This window comes from Bidens hawaiensis, unplaced genomic scaffold (assembly GCF_021521415.1).
Source record: "Bidens hawaiensis isolate Kalapana, Puna unplaced genomic scaffold, B.hawaiensis_p1.1 tig00000636_1, whole genome shotgun sequence".
NCBI classification, from domain to species: Eukaryota; Viridiplantae; Streptophyta; class Magnoliopsida; order Asterales; family Asteraceae; genus Bidens; species Bidens hawaiensis.
In genome coordinates, this window is record NW_027491038.1 from 5,708,703 (window position 1) to 5,721,120 (window position 12,418).

The following is a 12,418-nucleotide window of genomic DNA, read 5'->3' on the forward strand; positions in this document are numbered from 1 at the left end:
TGACTTGCTTGACGATGCACTTGATGATTAAGAATCTGATAATCAGTGGGCTCCCTCTAAAGGCTCCTCATCTAAGGTATTTTATAGTTTTAGTAAGTTTCTTTGTTTATATTTTTTTCAGATCATGACATTGTTTTACTATCTAATAAGGATTGATCCATATCCTGCAATCATATTTTAATTAAGTAATGAGTAACACTTTGGTGATTTAACCAGGAAACTGGTGACAAAGTGGGCAAGTAAGGCAACAAATTAGAATTGTTCGGGTTCATTAGAACATACATATTTTATTTGTGTTTTTTATTTAAATTTATAAAGATATGATTTTTTTGTTTATAATCCAAAGAAGAAAATACTTGTCATTGTGACATTAAAATGTCCAGGCACATGTATAAAGTAAAATGAAGATTCAATGTTTATTGGTTCCTACCTAGACTTAAAACTGATAATACTTTTTTGTGTGGAGCATAATGTTCTAATTCTAACTCAGTAGATATGATAATAAAGTATGTAATAAGTGTTTTTGTAATTTGTTTCCATTATTTAATTATTATAATAGTATTTTTAAATTTACTACTAATGTTAATAGGTGTAGCACCTGGTGAGGTTATGGGTTCGATAATGATGACGATGAACAGACAGTGATGCCAACATGTTTGTTTGATGGTGGTTTAGAGGTCTCACATAACACTTGATTTAGTCTTCCAACCAAAAGCAAGCGTTCTTCAATGGCAGACGTTAGGCAAGAACTCAAACATGAGTGAAAGTAAGTAAAACTCACATGTCACACATGTATCCTGCTCACCAATGTTGTTCAATATATCCGATTGAAATGCTAGATTTATAAGTATGAGTTTACTTTAAACAGTTTATCGGGGCAGGGGTACTTTTGGTAAATCCATGGAATGTTACATAGGTAGCGTTTTGAAGGTATATTATTGGTTTTTCTGATGTATGTTATTGGTTTATTGATTCTTGATTACATGTTAAAAGTTTATTATTTAGGTCTGATTAAGGTTTTATTCCATTATCAAATATTATTTATGTTGATTGATTCTTTAGCTTATTTATTTATTGATTATTGATATTGAAAATTCTATTATTTAGGTGTGATTCATGTCAATTGAAAGCTTCCTAAAAGTTTATTATTTATTGACTAAAAGATATGTGTTTGGGTTTTACAAATTTTTATTTTTATTTTCTGTAGGCATGATGCAAGATTTTAGTTCAGTATTGCAATTATTGAGGCCAACATTAGATCTATGTTGACTCATATTTAATGCAACTGGTTGACAATAAGTTTAGAAAATTACTATATATAATAGTATAAATCTTAAATTGGTGCCAATTTACTTAGCTTTTTTAATTTATGGGTTGGATCTATATGCTTTGCTTTATTAATTTATGGTTTGAATCTTTAGGATTTGCCAATTGCTTCAGTTTATATATTAGCGTCTGCAATATGTTACTAATATACAATACTGCAACTGACCCGTTTGGAGACCCGTCTGAGGAACCAGATCAGGGTTATGCCCAGTGGCAGATTCTGGATGAGCAACACGTGAAGACCTGAACATTATTTTTTTTCCAGTTTATTTCAATTTCATATTTAAGTTTCAAAACTATCGTTAATTGTGGGATTTATCTTTATCTTTTGTTGAGATTTGTCTCTTAGCTGGGCTTCAAAAACCTCACAGATTTATCCCTTTTTGTTGGTTGATTATTATTGACGAATTGTTATTTGAAGTTTATAGTTCTCTCGTGTTCTTTTCGTTTCATTATCTTACCCGAATCATATCATTATTATTGCCATAACTTTGTATCCCTCCAATTTAATATAAATTACTAAAACAAAAAATTTAAGTAAAAAAGTTGTTCTTACAAATACATGTACAATCCAGTCAAATATATAACATACGTGTTTAATTGACAATTTTTATATTTCCGTTCGTGTACTACGCGAGTCTACCTTACCCGTGTAGTATGCATGCTTTTAATTTAGAATATTGACTAGAAGAACGTTACGTGCAACGAAAATAGACTTCAAGTAATTCAAAAAAAAATTGTTTTAGAATATTGACTAGAAGAGCGTTACGTGCAAAGAAATTAGACTTCAAGTAATTCAAAAAAAAATTGTCGTTTGAAATTATATATATGTGTACTTAACGATTTCTATATTTCCACCCGTGTCGTACACGGGTCAATAACCTAGTAGGTAGATAATACGATTAGTAACATCGCCAAATTAAATCAATTGTATGTTGACGCCTTCTTATTAGAGTAACTAGCTGAAGAGGTTTGGTGTCTGCAGTGGCGAAGCTTGAATGAAAGCGTCAATCAACTCGTTTGATCAAGTTTAAGATTACGTGATAACCATATTAAAATGATGAACGTTAATTTGATTTATAATACAATAAACTAGAAATTTACCCGAAGCAAGCAGTTGAATGGTAAAACCCGAGCACTACGATGGCGAGTCAACGCGAATTAGATCGATACGGTTGTTATGGACCTTATTGTGACATCCCACATCGGTTGGGAAGGAGAACTAAGCTTCTTTATAAGGAGGTGGATACCTTCCCCATCATAACGCGTTTTGGGCGCTTAATGGTAGTGGATGAGAGGAGAATTCCACAGTTAAGTGTGCTTAGGTGGTAGTAGTATGAGGATGGGTGACCACCTGGGCAATCAAAAGCAAATCCGTGAGGCGATGGTGGTACGTCCCAGCCAAAGCGGACAATATTATGGTGCGGTAGTAGCTGGGCTGTTACAGATGGTATTAAAGCCAGTGTCGGACCGGTAGTGCCAGGTCCTGCGAGGACGCTGGACCCCTAAGGTGGATGGATTGTGACATGCCACATCGGTTGGGAAGGAGAACTAAGCATTCTTTATAAGAATGTGGATACTTTCCCCATCATAACGCGTTTTGGGTGCTTAATGGTAGTGGATGAGAGAGGAATTCCACAGTTAACCGTGCTCAGGTGGGAGTAGTACGAGGATGGGTGACCACTTGGGCAACCAAAAGCAAATCCGTGAGGTGATGGTGGTACGTCCTGGCCAAAGCGGGTAATATTTAGGTGCGGTAGTAGCTGGGCTGTTACATGGTATAAACAACGTGGTTGGTAAAACCAGAGCGTTACGATGACGAGTCAACGCGAATTCGATAAGTATCGTTTACAATCGTTATGGTATAAACAACGTGGTTGGTAAAACCAGAGCGTTACGATGGCGAGTCAACGCGAATTCGGTAAGTATCGTTTACAATCGTTATGGTATAAACAACGTGGTTGGTAAAACCAGAGCGTTACGATGGCGAGTCAACGCGAATTCGATAAGTATCGTTTACAATCGTTATGGTATAAACAATGTGGTTGGTAAAACCTGAGCGTTACGATGGCGAGTCAACGCGAATTCGATCAATATCGGTTACAGTCGTTATCTAATAAACAACGTTGATAAAATCCAACAGTTAAAACCCCAAAAAATAAATTCGTAAAATTAATATATAAAAAACAAAATATTTAAAAACAACATTTATTCGGTCGGTAAAACACAAGCATTGCGGTCCTCGGTGTTGCGAGGGTGAGTCGGTAACCCGTGCGTTGGAAAACCCGAGCGTTACGATGGCAAGTCGACACAAATTCGGTTAATTTCAATTACGGTACAACCAACGTTGGTAAAACCCAATCGTGAAAATCCAAGAAAATAAATTCCTCTCACTAACATATAAAAAATCAATAAATTTAAAACGACGTTATTCGGTCGGTAAAACCCGAGCGTTGCAGTCCTCAGTGTTGTGTTGGTGAGTCGGTAAAACTTGTACATTGTTAATGTTGTGCGTTGCAGTGGCATGTCGGCGCGAACTAAAAAAATCAATGAAACCATGGCGTTGGTAAAAACCAGGTGTTGTCAGTCTCAAGCATTATGGAAGTGAATCGGTACAACTTGAGCGTTGGTAAAACCCGGGTGTCGTCGTTCCCGTGTATTATGGCGGTAATTCGACACGAATTTGATAGATTTCGGTTATGTTCGCTAGGATATTAAACTAAAACAACTAAAATGTAAGTTTGTGTGACCAACGGTGTTATGCCCCTTGGACCAAAAGATGATCAAGTGGCACCAAGCCACCAAACATCACAATTATACTACAGTAATAATATAATACAAATTTTAGAATAATAAATAAATAAAAAAGTTAGATTTAAAAATGACAACTAAAAATCACTATGTATTTTATATTATTTATTTTGAGTTTTTTTAAAACCGTTCAAATATTAAAAAAAAGAGTTATAATATTAAGAAGTTATAACTGGTCAACTAACTACACACTACTAAATACTAATAATATGTTATACGGGAATGTATAATCATTCATACAAATCGTATAATTATAACGATTCTAAGAAGTTGTATAACAACCCATAAAAAAAATAAAAGGAAAAGCGAAGAGAAGAAAATAAGTAAATTCCATGGAAAAGAAATAGAATGCCTACAATTTGGTATAAATTTGAAAGTGAGTTCTTGCCCCATATGAAAAGTAAGATAAATTTGGAAACTCTTTATAAGAAGATGAGTTTTCATATTAATATTATTTTATGCCTAGCATGCACTCAGTGGTCCTAACGGAGGGTGTGAAGCACCTGGCACACACGGGCTCGGGTGAAGTGCGATGGGCTCAATGTGGCGCTTTGATGGGCACGCTCACATCACCGTGAGCCGCTTGAGAGCCGCCTTATTATTTTTGAAAACTTGTTCCTTCGCGTTACGCGAAGAAACGAACTCAGGCCCTTCGCGCTACGCGAAGTACCATCAGTTATCCAGACTTTCGTTTGTCCTTCGCGCTACGTGACGTGGTGGTCACGCAACAATGACACGTAACCTGCCACGTGGCCTAGCTAGGGCTGACTCGGCAACCCTATATGTCGTTTGCGCTACTTGAAGATCTTCATGGTGATGGTTCGCGCTACGCGAATTGGCCCAATTTCAACTATAAATTGGTTGGAAAATCAACCTTCATTTTCTCGTCCCACCACTGATTTCTCTCACACTTTTTTTTTTATATTTAGAAGTTGGTATAATACCCTCGAGTAGTCGTAACGATACCCTTTCCGATCGATAAATAAACTTTTATAAACAAATCCGAAAGCTCTGCCTACACAAGGTAAGACATTGTGTCATCGTGTAAAGTTTATAATCTCGTGATTATCCTTATAATTATTGGGTTTATACTAATTTAAATATGCTACATTGTGTTCAACTTAGGTGTTTAATACCAGGAAGCGCTCATTTATTATAAACTTACAAGGTGAGACATTCGAGTATTTGTACAACTCACATTTATGTGAGACAGCTGGTTTTCCAACACTGTTATGATGATTTTCAAACCTAGTAAACTCATGACAAATAATGCTTTCAAAATGTTTTAAAATACATAACAGTTATTAAGTCTCTGTAGACTTACGAGATGATTACTACTGGTATTGTGGGGTTTTGTATACAATGCTTGCCTACTAGGCTATTAAACATTACTTACTGAACAAGTGTTAGCCAATAAGTAATATGACCACAGTCATAGATACGGTCGAGTGACAAGTACCTTTCGGTAATTTGTAAGCAGACAGATGTAAAAACATCTTAATGCTGTAACTGTAAAATGTGTCATTTACATGTGAATGTTCTTACCAGTATTTCTTGCTGATCAAATATTTTAAAACATGTTTCAGGTGACTTGTTAGAGAAAAATGAATGATGCATGCGGGCTTCCAGCTTAAATACGTGGTTTGTCACCAGAATAAATTATCCCTATAAAACTTATGTTTGTATAAAAATTGGTTTTATTCTCAGTTTATGAAATAAGAATCATGGTGTTTTTTTATAACTCTGATCATTTTTCCTAACTACGGTTCTGATGAAATATTCCGCTGCAAGTTTATCTTAATAAATACCAATACCACCACTCAACGTTCTCGGCTTCCCTCCCGGAGTCCCGGGGTATAGAGATCGGGGGCTGTGACAAGTTGGTCTGGTGGTAAGAGGCATGCCCTCTCTTAATGGAGATGCATGTTAGATTCTTACATGGGCCAATTCGTTGGATATCTGGGTGAATTGACGAATTAAAGCTTTAATCCTAGGTTCGAACCCGACAGAGGCGATGGTTTACGGATTCCATCCGGTTCCCGCGCATTAGGGGGTACGGTCCCATGACGGTTGAGGAGTCGACCTTGAACATAGCCCCGAGAAAATAGTTTTACACGTAAGATTCTTTTTCGTTTAAAAAAAAAGTATAATTATGACGAAATACAAGTAACTAACCATGTTCCATCATACAAGTAACAAACTAACCGACCATGTTGGTTTAAATTATGTTGCACTCTTTTAAAATGAAGCTGAATTATGAAGTCGATTATTACTATACTAAAAAGTGAGCAGTCCTTTATTAGGACCAATTTAGTCCACGAATATACTTTCTTTCTTTTTCTCCTAGCGGTCTAAACTGATCATCAATCAACTCTTCTCTTTCTTTCTTTCTTTCTTTCTTTATATTCCATTCCATGCTGATCTGACCTCCAAATCACGCAATATCACCCACGCTTTTCAAACAACCAGATTCCACCTCAATGTGTTACACGGATTGAGATTGATTTGATGGATGAGGTTAGGAGAATTACTGCAATTGAGAAGCGGAATGAGGTTAATCGATACGGTGGATGCTGGTACGTGATTTTGAATTGCGTGAATGCTTGAGATTGTTGTTGTTGTAGGCGAAGGATGAGTTCGGATGTGAGTAGAACCGGCGTGCAAGTTGAACGGGATATCGAGCAGGTGATTCGGTTACTGTTTTCGAACTATACGACCTAATTGAATGCGTGTTTATTGATAATTTATAATTACACCTGAAACATTAGATTAGGTACTTGATAGTTTTAGTTTATAACCTAATTTATTGACCAGGACTCTAACTTACTATTTATATATTTTTATTATTAGCTTCATTCCTTGCATCTAGGGCTGTAAACGAGTAACCGAACCGAACCAGGCCTTGTTCATGTTCGTCAGTTAAGCTTTTATTAGATGAGCGAATGGTTCACGAACACCTAACTGAATGGAGTTTCTTTTGTTCGTGTTCATTTATTAAGGAAATGAACTTATCCGTGTACGGTTCACGAACACAAATGGACGCAAACAATATTTTATTTGATCTGGCTAACCGAGAATGGTTAAAGTCCATGGTTCGGTCCGGCTACCAAGTTTGTGTTGGTGTTCATTTTAACATAATACATGTATATATTTATGTTTTTATAAATTATAGTTAATAATTTTGCTTAAATCTATATGATCAATTAGAAAATTCATTTAAAAGATATTAAAAACCTTAATGAGAAAAACATAAACAAACGAACATAAACAGACATTATCGAATGCTCACACACGTAATTGAACGGACATGGCCTCTGTTTGTGTTCGTTCATTTAGTTAATCGAATGAACTTCCTTGTTCATATTTGTTCACATATTAAACAAACGAACATAAACGAATTTCCTACCAAACATCCAGTTCGTTTACAACCCTGTGCATCACTTACAAGTTACAAACAATGGTACTTCTGTAATTCTATTCAGGTTATATCATCTTCCTTGAATCCATTCTGGTAGATGTTTAAATGCATGTCTTACAATCTTTCTAGCAGAATATGTGATGAATTTGTTGAACTTAATGTCTTTGTTTATATTCATACACAGGCCATTACTGCTCTTAAAAAGGGGGCTTATCTTCTCAAGTATGGAAGAAGGGGGAAGCCAAAGTTTTGTCCCTTCAGATTGGCTAATGTAAGTTTGACCTTTATCTTTTGTGATTATATGTTTGTTATATTTTCATGTGATTTGTTTCATCTTTGTTAACTATAAGTTTGATCCTCATTTGTGTTTTTAATGGATGCTGGTTTTTCTCTGCTATTACAGGATGAGTCTATTCTCATATGGTTTTCAGGGAAAGAAGAAAAGCAGTTAAGACTGAGTCATGTTACCAGAATTGTATCGGGACAGAGAACTGTAAGTTGTTTAGTTTGCAGACTTTTCTTGAAAAAGTGGCATCAAAATTACTGATCAAATTCGGTTAACAGTGCCACTTAAGTGATTTCAGTGTAAAATTTACATTAGGTTAGTAAGTATTAGGATAGTTAGCCATTTCTGAATCACCTTTTCCCACACGCGTGTATGCTTGTGCTTGACCTTGATGCTGTTTTAGTGTATGACTGCGTCAACTCTATTTATGACATTATTATGTGAATGTTTTATCTCTGAGATAGTCATTATTTACTACGTTATGATTTATTTCATTGTTATAAATATTTACTATGATATTACTTTGTTGTGTAGCCAATCTTTCAACGGTACCCACGGCCTGAGAAGGAGTATCAATCATTTTCCCTAATATACAATGATAGGTCTCTGGATTTGGTAGGGCTTCCAGTTCATTTTGCATTTATGCCATTGATTTTGATACAAATTGTGCAATTGGTGGCCTTTAATCTGCCAATTAGCTATAAGTTTTGAGAATTTGTATTTATATTCTTGAATTCATTTTGTTACTTAGATCTGTAAGGATAAAGATGAAGCTGAGGTATGGTTTAGTGGCCTTAAAGCACTAATATCGCGTGGTCATCAGAGAAATTGGAGAACAGAATCAAGAAGCGATGAAATCCCATCTGAAGCTAATAGTCCCAGAACATATACACAAAGAAGCTCCCCTTTACATTCTCCATTTGGTAGTGCCAATAGCTCACATAAGGTAAAGATTCTTACCTTACATGTGGAAAAATGCTGGATCGGGTGGGTTTGGTTTGATGCATGTCGAAACGGGTCACGGGTAATTTGACCTGAACACATACTGTCTAAAATTTTTTCTTTTTAATTATTTTTTTATAAATAGTTTGTGTATCAAAATAAGATTAATAACTTATATCATGACATATCACTATAATGTGGTTTTCTTTACGAATTATCTAGGAGGTTTGAGGCATTAAAAATACTGTTTTCGGTGACTTTATACCTACCCTTTTGACCCATTTCCTTTCAAGGTATTTCTTTTTATTTTACCTAGGCTTGTAAATGAACCGAACGGAGAATCTTTGTGCTCGGTCGTTCAACTTTAACCGAACAAACAATCGAATATGAACAGTTAAACGAATGGGGTTTTCTTGTTCGTGTTCGTTTGTTAAGAAAATGAACATGTTAATGCTCGTTTCTGTTTGTTTGTGAACAGTATAAATGAGCGATTCGCAAAAGTAAATAAATTAACATAACGAAACATAGATGAGGCAAATAAATGAGCTAAAACCAATTAAAAGTAGATGTGTACAACAATTTGTAAGGCCTAAATAGTTATTAAAACTAAACCAAACTGTAATGGACCCAACAAAAATTAAATGAATATATTAACAAACAAACATAAATGAACGTAAATGAACGAACATAAACAAATTTAAGTGAATGAACACAAACAACGCTCACTGAACATAAATGGACGAACAAGACATGTGTTCATGGTCATTCGTTTATCAAATAAAGAAAATAAACGGATTCGTCGGGCGTTTCATGAACAGTTCAATGACGCATGGTTCGTTTACAAGCTTATTTTTACCCATGCGACTTGTTAGAGGGATCATTAATCTAAGTTGACCCGTTGATAAGTATATGGGTACTGGGTCAGAATTGGAACTTTTGGTGTGTCAAAATGATTCAGTCGGCTAAGTTGGCAAATTGTCCAAATTTAGTGTGAATTTAAAATTTTTCCTTTTAAAATGTGAATGGATTCAAGTTGCGATCTTTAGGTGTGAGGTAGGGATGTACACACACACACACACACACACACACACACACTTTGACATACTATGGCTAAACGTCACATCATATTGCATTTTCAGGATACCATTGATCATCTCAGCCTTTACACTCCATATGGTAGCCCACCAAAATATGGTCTAGAAAAATCATCACCAGACGAAACTTTATACAAGCTTCCCCCGAAGGGTTTCTTTCCACCCATGTCCACAAACGGGTCGACCCATTCAGTGTCATCTGGCGGGTCTGACAGCATGCACAGCCACTTAAGAGGCATAGGAGTAGACACCTTCAGAGTAAGCTTATCAAGTGCTGTCAGCTCATCAAGTCAAGGCTCGGGTCACGATGACGGGGACGCGTTAGGTGACGTTTTCATTTGGGGCGAGTTCACCGTGACGGAGTCCTAGGTGGTGGACCCCACAAAACAAACAGGTGTTTTGATGTTAAAATTGATTCTTTGTTACCTAAAGCCCTAGAATCTGCAGTAGTCCTTGATGTCCAAAACGTTGCTTGTGGTGGAAGACACGCAGCATTAGTTACAAAACAAGGAGAAATATTCTCATGGGGTGAAGAACACAGTGGCAGGGTAGGACACGGTATCGAGTCGGATGTTTTACATCCAAAGTTAATCGATTCACTTTCCAATACAAACATCGAGCTTATCGCGTGTGGCGAGTATCACACATGTGCGGTTACCTTATCAGGCGAACTCTACACATGGGGCGAAGGGCATTTTGGTATTTTAGGACACGGGAATGAAGTCAGTCACTGGGTTCCAAAGCGAGTAAACGGTCCATTAGAAGGGATCCATGTTTCTTCAATTGCATGCGGGCCATGGCATACAGCTGTTGTGACATCAGCCGGTCAACTTTTCACTTTCGGTGATGGAACTTTTGGTGTTTTGGGTCACGGTGATCGGGAAAGTGTGTCGGTACCGAAAGAAGTCGAGTCGTTAAAAGGACTTCGAACTGTTCGGGCCGCTTGTGGCGTGTGGCATACGGCTGCGGTTGTAGAAGTTATGGTCGGTAATTCGAGTTCTAGTAATTGTAGTTCGGGAAAATTATTTACATGGGGAGATGGTGACAAGGGTCGATTAGGACACGGTGATAAAGAAACTAAATTAGTACCTACTTGCGTTGCTGAACTTGTGGACCCAAATTTTTGCCAGGTGCATGTGGGCACAGTATGACTATAGCACTTACAACTATGGGTCACGTGTATACGATGGGAAGTCCGGTTTATGGTCAACTTGGAAACCCGAAAGCTGACGGTAAAGTCCCATTTCGTGTTGAAGGTAAGCTTTCAAACACCTTTGTAGAGGAAATCGCATGTGGGGCCCATCATATTGCAGTTTTAACTTCAAAAACAGAAGTTTATACTTGGGGAAAAGGAACTAATGGACGGTTAGGTCATGGAGATGTGGATGACAGAAGTTATCCGACTTTAGTTGAAGCGTTAAAAGATAAACAAGTTAAAGGTATTGCTTGTGGTACTAATTTTACTGCAGCTATATGTCTTCATAAATGGGTGTCGGGTGTGGATCAGTCCTATGTGTTCCGGGTGCCGTTTACCGTTTAATTTCAAGCGAAAACGCCATAATTGTTACAATTGTGGGCTAGTTTTCTGTCATTCATGTAGTAGCAAGAAGTCACTGAGGGCATCTATGGCACCGAATCCAAACAAACCGTATCGCGTTTGTGATAATTGTGGAAACAAGTTAAAAAAAGCTATTGAAACTGATGCACACTCACAGTCTTCTTCTGTGAGTAGAAGAGGAAGCTTAAATCAAAGTTTAGAGCAAAATGAAAAAAATGATAATGTGGAATTACGCTCTCGCCCTCGTCTTGCTAGATTAGCTTCGATGGAATCGTTAAGACCGATGGAAAATTATTCTTCTAGAAGAAACAAGAAGCTAGAATTTAAGCAGCGGCCGTGTGTCACCGACTCCTTCCGGAAGTTCTCAATGGGGTGGTCTTAGTATATCCAAATCTTTTAATCCGGTTTTCGGTTCTTCTAAAAAGTTTTTCTCGGCTTCGGTCCCGGGCTCACGAATTGTTTCTCGGGCCCACGTCACCTGTATCTAGACGGCCCAGCCCGCCGCTCGGTCCACCACTCCGACACCAACTTTGGCGGGACTTTCGTCACCTAAGATCATGGTGGATGATGCTAAAAGGACTAATGATAGCCTCAGTCAAGAAGTTAGCACACTAAGAACACAGGTATATTTGTTAATATGTTTTAGAGAAAATTCACAAATGGTCCCTGTGGTTATGTGTTATTCATGTGAAGGTAATTGTCTTTTAAAATTTGGAACTCTAGAAAATACCCTTTCAAACTCTAGAACTCCTAACGTTGACTTCATCACCTTCGATCAGTGCAAAATCGAAAGTTCAATGCATAATCGAAGGTGATGAAGTCGACATTAGGAGTTCTGAAGTTTATAAGAGTATTTAATTAAATTTTAAATGTGAAAAGACACAATTAGTCTCACATGACATCACTTTTCCGTTAAAAAACTAATTGGGACTACGGTAGGACTAAACGTCCAACCCTATTTGCAATTTTTTTTAATATGACGA

At 37.0% G+C, this 12,418-nt stretch overlaps 1 pseudogene across 1 annotated transcript; it reads left to right on the forward strand.

Annotated features, from left to right (window-relative positions):
* The first annotated feature begins 6,165 nt into the window (after window positions 1-6,165).
* Window positions 6,166-12,285, forward strand: LOC143529852 (PH, RCC1 and FYVE domains-containing protein 1-like; annotated as a pseudogene). Its single transcript, XR_013134734.1, has 7 exons — window positions 6,166-6,822; window positions 7,740-7,826; window positions 7,959-8,048; window positions 8,376-8,456; window positions 8,593-8,787; window positions 9,923-12,058; window positions 12,159-12,285. The product of XR_013134734.1 is annotated as a PH, RCC1 and FYVE domains-containing protein 1-like (transcript).
* The last annotated feature ends 133 nt before the right edge of the window (window positions 12,286-12,418 follow it).